The sequence below is a fragment of the Mirounga angustirostris genome, unplaced genomic scaffold (assembly GCF_029215605.1).
Source record: "Mirounga angustirostris isolate CCGP_5_RB_7025 unplaced genomic scaffold, mMirAng1.0.hap1 SCAF_9, whole genome shotgun sequence".
Lineage (NCBI taxonomy): Eukaryota > Metazoa > Chordata > Mammalia > Carnivora > Phocidae > Mirounga > Mirounga angustirostris.
Genome location: NW_026991717.1, coordinates 125097052 through 125106857, shown reverse-complemented (window position 1 = coordinate 125106857; position 9806 = coordinate 125097052).

Below are 9806 nucleotides of genomic sequence, written 5' to 3'. Positions count from 1 at the left end.
AGAGGAGTCGTTACCTTGGTACACTTGGAATATATTAGGTACTGATGTAGGGAGACTTGATGTGAGATGGTTTGGACTCAAGTGGTAGGAGAAGCGATGAGAAGAGGTGGTTTTAAAGGTAGAGCCACTGGATGTGTTTTTTGTTGTTGTTGAAAATGAGAGTAAAGGAGAAATCAAGATAATTCCAAGATTTTGGCATGAGGAAATGGAACATTTTAGAAATGGAATTGCCATTCACTGAGATGAAAAGAATGTAGGAGGAACTGGTTCAATGGACAGAAAGGAAATGTGTCTTTAGCATAATAACTATACTGCCCAAAATGTACTAACCACCACTAACAGCAAGGATTTAAAACCATTGTCTTCATTTTGCCAGGACTATTCCTTAAAAAGTTAAAAGCAAACAATGAAATGTACAATAATCTTGTGTGTGTCTGTGCGGTGGAAAAGTAACCTCAACAGAGTTTGTATGAAATGACTATTTAAAAAAGAAAGTACATATATATCATTGTCTTTTGAAGATTATGGGAATTACATGATATACTTTGTTTGGAAGAAGCACTGATATGTTTTCTTGAGAAAACAACAATAATATTGTCATGAAAAACTCTATTTTTCTTGATCAGTGTTTCATAAGTATAATGCCTAGTACATAATAATCACTACATTTATTCAAGTAACCGTTGAAGAAATTTTAGTTATATTAAGACTTGAACATTCTGGAAGTGGGGGAAATCGGAGAGGTAGACGAACCATGAGAGACGATGGACTCTGAAAAACAAACTGAGGGTTCTAGAGGGGAAGGGGTGGGAGGATGGGTTAGCCTGGCGGTGGGTATTGAGGAGGGCACGTTCTGCATTGAGCACTGGGTGTTATGCACAAACAATGAATCATGGAACACTACATCTAAAACTAATGATGTAATGTATGGGGATTAACATAAGAATAAAAAAAGACTTTAACATTCTATATTTTAAGAGATAGTTTTTCTTTTCTTAATTTAACCTATTTGTATTATTTATCAAATTTTCATTTTGAGATAATTATAGCTTCACATGCAATTTTAAGTAATAACACAGGCAGAGCCTTCACCCAGTTTTACCAAATCTTATTAGCTTGCATTTGTATAGTACAATAGCACAAGCAGGAAATTAACATTGATACCATCTGTTGAGCTTGCTCAAATTTTACCAGATTTAATGCCCTCATTTACATGTGTGTTGGGGGAGGGAGGTCTGAGTCCTATTTTATCACATCTGTAGATTCATGGGACCATTACCACAGTCCGACACAGAATAGCTCCATCATAAGGACCCTTCGTGCTATCTGTTGATAGACACAGCCTTCACCACCACCACCATGCCCTGCACAACTACTGGCTACCAGTCTCTTCATGTCTATAATTTTGCCATTTCAAGAATATTAGATAAATAGAATTGCATTTTAGGTAACAGTTCAATATTAGCTTTTTCACTCATGTATGTATATTTCTGAGTAGTATTCCATAGTATCAATCTATTATAATTCATTTAAGCAATCATAAAACTTGTTGGCAGTTTTTGCTCCTACAAAAAGCTGCTATGAACCTTCTTATACTGTGTGTGTGTGTGTGTGTGTGTATGAAAATAAATTCTTATTTCTTCGGAATAATTTTTTTCTTTTTTTTTTTTCTGTTTCTCTCCTTTTTTGAATCTTCCAGTGGGTTACCTGAGCACATTTTAAGATTCCATCTTGATTTAATTATTATGTTTTGGCATATATTGCTTTCTAGTTTTCCTAGTAGTGGCTATAGGCATTACCATATATATTTCTTTACCTACTTTTGAGATGTTTTTCTGCATTCAGTTTCAGAAATTTAATTTGATATTTCTCGGCATAGATTTCTTTGGCTTTACTGTATTTGAAGTTTGCTCAATTAGCCTTTTATGGTGTGCTTGTAATGACTTTTGCTACTTGGTATGAAATGTAGAAAACATTTCCATTTAGATCATTTTGTCATTCCCACTTGTTAAATATAATTGTCTTAAGTATTTTCTTTACATATAACTGAGCAAACTATATTACATCTCATGTAATTTTGGTTTCAACCATCAAATATTATTTAAGAAATTCAGTAGAAGTAGGATAGTCTATTTGTTTACTCCTAGTTTTGTCCATTTGATGTTCTTTTTACCTTTCTGAAATTTCAAGCCTTTTTTTTTTTTTTCTATTCAGAGAACTACTTTTATCCATTCTCTAAAGGTAGATCTGCTAGCTACAAATTATCTGTTTTTTCTTCATCTGAAAATGTCTTTATTTTCCCTTCATTCCTGAAGGACGTGGTCTCCGGATATAGAAATTAGAGTTCACCATTCTTTTTTTCAGTGTTTCAAAAATATTGTGCCATTTCTTTCAGGCCTCCAGGGTTTTAGATGCAAAATCTTCCATCCTTTGAACTGGTGTTTCTTCATTCTTACCTATTAGTGATGTGTTGGCTATCTATAGCTACTTTTTAAGGTTTTTCTTTTGTCTTTAGCTTCAGATGCTTAATTATATTTCTTGGCTTGAGTTTCTGTGGCTTTATGCTCTTTGGCATTCATTCAGCTTCATGAATCAGCAGATTTTGTATTTTGCCAGTTTGGGGAAGTTTTCAACCATTATTTCTTTGAATACCTTTTCAGTTCTACTCTCTCCATCCTCTCTTTCTGGGACTCTGATGATAAAAATTTGACTTCTGTTATTGTCTCAGAACAGAAGCTCCTGTGACTCCTGTGTATTCAGACTATTTTTCTCTCAAATATTCAGATAGAATATATCTATATCAATAGAACAAATTCTATTGATATATCATCATGTTCATTAATTTTATCCTCTATCATCTGAAGTGACATTTACTTGTTTGTCTATTTGTGATTTATTTTTCATACATTATATATATGATTTATTTTTAGTTATATATATATAATATATAGTATATATATAATATATATATTTTCATATATATTATATATTAATATATATATTGGTTCATTTTTTAAACTTTTACTTCTTTGTTGAGATTTTCTATTTTTTATTTGTTCCAAGAGAATTTAATTGCTCACTGAAGCATTTCATGGTGACTGTTTTAAAAGACATGTCAGATAATTCTGATATCCGATTTGTCTCGCTATTGGTATCAGTTGATCTTTTCTCATTCACGTTGTGATTTTCCTGGCTTTTGGTATACTGAATGCTTTTTCAATTATATTCTAAACATTTTGGATATTATCTTATGAGACTCTGGGTCAGATTTAACTTTTTTTTTTAAGATTTTATTTTTATTTATTTGACAGAGAGAGACACAGCGAGAGAGGGAACACAAGCAGGGGGAGTGGGAGAGGGAGAAGCATGCTTCCCGCCGAGCAGGGAGCCTGAAGCGGGGCTCGATCCCAGGACCCCGGGATCATGACCTGAGCCGAAGGCAGACGCTTAACGACTGAGCCACCCAGGCGCCCCAGCTTTTTTTTTAAGCAGGATATTTCCCTGTAGAAGTGAGGTTCAAGGGCCAGATGGGTTCATATGTTTAACTTGCCACTGTGCCCACATACCCCTTGACAAAATTAGAGCTACTGACTCACACCGTCTCATTGCAGACAGATGTGGTGATATTTCACCTCCCCCTCAGCCCTACTGATCCTTCCCAAAGAGAGTGGAAACCCAATTTGCAACTCTGCAGCACACCAGGCCCTCCCACACCAGGGAGAGAGTAAGTGAAGAGCTAATTGTCATTGTTTTGTTGTTGTTGGATTGACGTGGAAACTCAACACTTTACTAGGTCCCATTGGCACCAGATGTAGAGTAAGACAGAGTGCAATGGAAGGAAAATGTGGAATGCCAACTATATTCACCCTCATTCCACCTTGTTGTTACTGGGTTGAGTGAAAGAGCAGCTTCCCACTGGGGTAAGCTAACATCAGGAAAGGGGACAGCAGCGTTGATGCGTCCACCTTGTACCACCTAATACTGCCTCATGAATGCTGGGTGGCTCTGGAGGCTTAGTTCCCTGCTGGACCAATTTATTTATTTTTACACCAGTTTTACAAACAACAACCAGAACATGATTTAACAATAAAAATACATAAGACTTAAAAACTGATATTTCAACCTCTGTATTGCATTTGTGTTTTATGTTATTTCCCAGAACTGCTCTACATACATTCATATTTTATAGATTTGCAATAAAAATACATGCTGCTTTGTATTCTTTTTATGCTTATATTTATAGTTTCCATGTTTCTAAAGTCTTCATGATTTTCAGTCTACCGCATACACAATATTTTATAATGAGATTTGTATTATAATTTTTAAAATATTCTGACACTAGAAAAACATTTAAAAATCACTAATAATTAAGTGTACAGCCTATTGTCTACCAAAGTAGCTGCTCAGCAATGACTGTATTAGTTTCCTGTTAATGACTATTAGTTTCCAATGTCTGCTGTAACAAATTATCACAAACTTATTGGCTTAAAACAGCACAAATTTATTGGCATCTTACCATTTGGGAGGTCAAAAGTCTATGGATCTCACTAGTCTAAAATCAAGTTGTCAGGGGTGCCTGGGTGGCTCAGTCGTAAGCATCTGCCTTCGGCTCAGGTCATGATCCCAGGGTCTTGGGATCAAGCCCCGCATCGGGCTCCCTGATGGGCGGGAAGCCTGCTTCTCCCTCTCCCTCTCCCCCTGCTTGTGTTCCTGCTCTCGCTGTGTCTCTCTCTGTCAAATAAATAAATAAAATATTTAAATAAATAAATAAATAAATAAATAATAAAAAAATAAAATAAAATCAAGTTGTCAGGGCTATGCTTTGATCTGGAGGGCCTAGGGGATTATCTTTTTTTTTTTTTTTTCCTTTTTCCAGATCCTAGAGGCTGCCCACCTTCCTTGGCTCATGGTTCCCTTTCATCTTCAAAGCCAGCAATTGCTTTCAAATCTCTCTCACATTATATCACTTTTAGACTGATTCTTCTGCCTCCTATTTGCACATTTAAGAAACCTGTGTCCACATAGTGCACACCCAAATAATTCAGGATAATCTCCCTATTTCAATATCATCTGCTTAACAACCTTAATTCCATCTGCCACCTTAGTTCCCTTTTGTCATGTAATATAATATTCACAGGTTCTGGAAATTAGTGATGGGCATCTTTGAGAGGTCATTAATATGTCTACACCCATGACAATTTGATTTGGGTTTTCATTTAATTTAACTGAGTCATGATATTCACTATTCACAAGAAGTAACTTGAGGTTTACAAGTCTATTACATATAATTTATCCTTTCAACACTAATTATGAGCAGAGGTTGTAAAATTAAGATTGATTCTAAATAAATGTGGCTTTTAGAGTATAGATATTCAATCATTCCTAAAGCTTGCAGAGAGTGAGAACATTCATTTCTTAAGTCTTTGATCCTTTAGCATATTCCTAAAATAAAAGGTTGTCAGGAATGGAGCAATCCGATTTTCCCGATTCTCTAACACAAAGAAATGGAGGAGAGAATATAAATTTTAAAACTAGAAAGGTCAGTATTAGGACTCTAGAATAACTTCATCTACTTGAGGTGATGCAGCTGATGAAAAAGGTCATGAAATTGAACCCCAGAGTCTTAAAGAACATGTCTGTAGTCACACATCCAATAAGTAGCAATGGGAGAATAAGAAATAGTAATCAATTTTTCTGAACTCCAGTCCATGCCCATTTCATTAAAACATCTGTTGGGGAAAGAAATGTACATGGTCATTTTTTAAATTAAAATTTATTCACAGTGAAAGACATATGATCAAAGTATTATCAAATCACCAGGGAAATTTGTTGAAAAAAGAAACTATGTATTAAAACAAAGGAACAACTAAAGTAATAGCAATATGTTGATGGGGAATAATTCTAGACATTTTTATATAAGATGAGATTACCCTCTACAATCCTCCATTTTACACTCTCTGATAGAAATGACCACCTTATGAGTAAGTCTACATAGAAAATATTTCTTTCAATTAAAAAATGCCAATATAGATCATACCAAGCTACAATGGCACAGATATATATTAGGTGAGCAGTATATTTAATTATAAAATCAACCTACTTTATAGAGGTTCTTTTTAACTAAATATTTTAAATACACTTACCACTGAGCATGTAAGAAATCTGTACTCTTAATTTAATCATCCAAGTAAAAATGTTGGCATTTTTTGTACCATAGGAACTTAAATACCAAATAATGTGTTAATTTTCTAGTAAGGTCTCTTCTTAATTTTAATTCAGGTCAAAATGAACAACTAACACAATATAATAATTTAGAGTTCTTGATTGGAGTCTTCAGTTATCCAGCTATAACTTGTGATATTACATGTCTTTGGAATCAGTAGTTGTAAACTAGAATTTACTAGACATAATCTGTTTATTGATGACAAGGAAGAAAAAGAATAGTTTGTTAATAGTTTTCCTCCTATGAGGAGAGTCATCAAAATGATTCAGAAACCCCAAAATGATCCTTGGTGTTTGGCTATGTAAATTAGCCATCACTAAAAAGTTGGTTCTGAATGTGTTGTACAAACTTTTGAATTCTTCTCAAGGCCTTGAGTTCAAATATAGGATCATCCACAGTGCTTACTGAACTTTTTGGTATATAGTTAAAAGATTTTTCTTAAGAAGTCTATATCAGAAATATTTAGCTTTGAAAATCCTTTGAGTTATAATAACTGCATGTTTGCACAAACTTATAAAGAAATGTTGGAGAAATATAAGAAATATATGTAAGTACTAGAAATATGAGATAGATCAATGTTTTGGTTTTGGTTTTGTCTTAGTTTTTGTTGTTGTTGTTTCAGTACCAAACTTGGGCTGGTTATTTTAGAATATTGTTTCCATCAATTACTTCATGCCAAGCATTTTTGTGGCATGATGCAAGCATGAGTGAGCTTAAGAAGCCAAGTAGCTGTTCACTTGCAGCATAGTGTTTAAGATTTAGAGAATGAGACTGTTATTATTTTAAAACACACAGACACAAATTGAAAAATATGAAACATTTGATCTACTTGTAAACATTATTTAAAGATACGAAAAAAAGTTTGAACAATAGGGTAACCAAATACTTATCATGAAAATTAGGATTAAAAAAAAGAAAGAAAGAAAATTAGGATAATTTAGGGAGTGAAAGGGACTATTCATAATTAGACAGACATAAACTGGGTTTATCCAAGACAGTTCAAGAGGTATAATCAAACGGAATAAAGAACTTAGAAGATTTCTCATTCAAACCTGGCGTCAAGCTCTGGTTGTGCCTCTTACTAACTTTGTTTTAACTAGAACATAATTTAAGACTTAAAGACTAGTGGTTATTATAAGTAAAATGGAACCATAATAATACCTATTTCTCAGGCTTATTGTGAGGAGCACATAAAATAAGATCTTTAAAGCAGGTAATAAGGTTACTGGCAGCAGGTGAGTACTCAGAGAAGGATAGTTATATGTGTGTACTAATACTCAAAAGTCACTAAAAAACAAAAGAACAAGTGGCAGAAGATCCCACTGGAATGTTAGAAATTCCAACTTTATTTCATTTATTATTTTTTAAAGATTTTATTTATTTATTTATTTGACAGAGAGGGAGATAGCGAGAGAGGGAACACAAGCAGGGGGAGTAGGAGAAGGAGAAGCAGGCTTCCCGCTGAGCAGGAAGCCCGACGCGGGGCTCGATCCCAGGACCTTGGGATCATGACCCAAGCCAAAGGCAGATGCTTAACGACTGAGCCACCCAGGCGCCCCATAGAAATTCCAACTTTAAATATTTATTCATTTCAGTTATACTTTTCTCCTTTTAAATGCATATAATTCTGGGAGGAATATATATTTTAAGCATTCTGTAGGCCTTTCTCCTCATTATGTATTATGAATTAGTTATTGCATCAAAACGAGATTATATTTTGTTGGGGCTCTATTGTTTTCAGGACAGTTTTGCACATGGCACGATGGAATTCCTGAACATTAGCGAGTACTATCATTACCCTTGCTTTCCAGATGAGGACACAGAATAATAGGTTAAAACCTAGAGAGTGAGAGGTAAAACTTGACTGGAATACAGGTTTGCAGGGTTTGGTATCCAGAACTCTAATTCAGCGGGATTACTTAAGAACTTGTTTTCTCAGTGCAAAGACTGGAAGAGACAGGCCCATTGTTAGAAAAAGCAAGATTTAAGAGACTATATCTGATTATCAGCTGGCTGTTGTTGGCAGATGGCACTGGGCAGTGAGTAGAAGAAAGAATGGGGAGGGAAGAACACAAACAGGGAGGTGGGGTCAGAAAGATAGATGGGAGATATACTGGACAACTCTTTTGTGCCATTTCAAGTAATTTGTCTTTACCTCTTGTGTTAGCCAGTCCTGCAGTGACTATTTTTGTGACAGCTTTGTGCAACATGACAGCTCTTTACCTCTCATCTCAACCAAGGCTTCTCTAAAGCCATAGCATGGGATGAAACCCTTTTAGCCTTTATACATGTGCACCTCAGAAGTTCAGCAAAGTTCAAACAAATCGAGCCATCATGCACATATTTAAAAAGAAATTACTTATTTCTTTGAGTGCAAAGGTCTGAGAAGCATTTCATAAAGCTCCTCCAACGATCACAGTGGATTGAGCACTGGTAGGCTTTGCTCTTTCTCTGTTTGACTCTCTTTGTCCTTCATTCTTATTTCAAGGGATCTGGACTCAGCACAGTTTAACAGGAAAATACGGTCTCTGCTCTGCCAGGCAATTGTTCACATACTGAAAAAATTACAGGACCACCAACAGGTACTAGAAAGAAATGAAAGAAAAAATATGAAATAGGTTTTGTAGGTATTGGTCCAGGGGATCCGAAGAGATTTATTGTCCTAGAAGCACTTGGAACCTATCTTAGATGAGATGGTTTTTGCAGTTTGGATGTAACAGCTGCCCACCTATTGTTATTCAGTGGTCATCTATAGACCAGTAGCATGGGTATTAGTCAGGACATATTAGAAATACAAAATTTGGGTGGCTCAGTTGGTTGAGTGTCCAACTTTTGATTTTGGCTCAGGTCATGATCTCAGGGTCCTGAGATCAAGGCTGTATCAGGCTCCGCACTCAGCAGGGAGTCTGCTTCTCTCCCTCTCCCTCTGCCCAGGACCCTGCACTCTCTCTTTCAAATAAATAATAAATCTTTAAAGAAAAGAATATAAAATTTTAAGTCCCATCAGATCTACTCAATCAGAATCTGTATTTTATGAAGATTCCAGATAACTCGTATCATATTTAAGTTTAAGAAACACTAGCTTACAGCAAATAAAGTGGAGATGGCTTAATACAGTATTGAGGCAGGAGTCAGAAGGCTCAAGAAAATATAAATGACTTCCTTGGAAGGAACTAGAGAATGGTCCCTTTGCTAAAGCAGTGAGAAATGTATAGGTAAGGGGGTACTGGCATCTTTAAAAACCTTGGTAAAAGCACTCTTCTCCAGGGCAAGGTTAAATGTAGGGGATATACCTATTGACTGGGATGCCTATTTTGAATGGGAGGTGGTAGACTCTGGAATAGCCAAAGCCGGATGGCAACACTCCATGAGCAAGGACAGGGTGGATTAATGACCATAATGGATCACAAGGGCCAAATGGTAATTAGGTTCCTATAACCTGCAAGGATCTGTGGAGATGATTAATGAATCCTGGTGTTTTGAGGAGTGAGAAAGATAGACATTAGATAGGTGTTACTTGAATAACTAGGGAAAAAGAAATGAGAGCTAGTGAGTAGAAAGTTGACATCAGTGATCATGATGA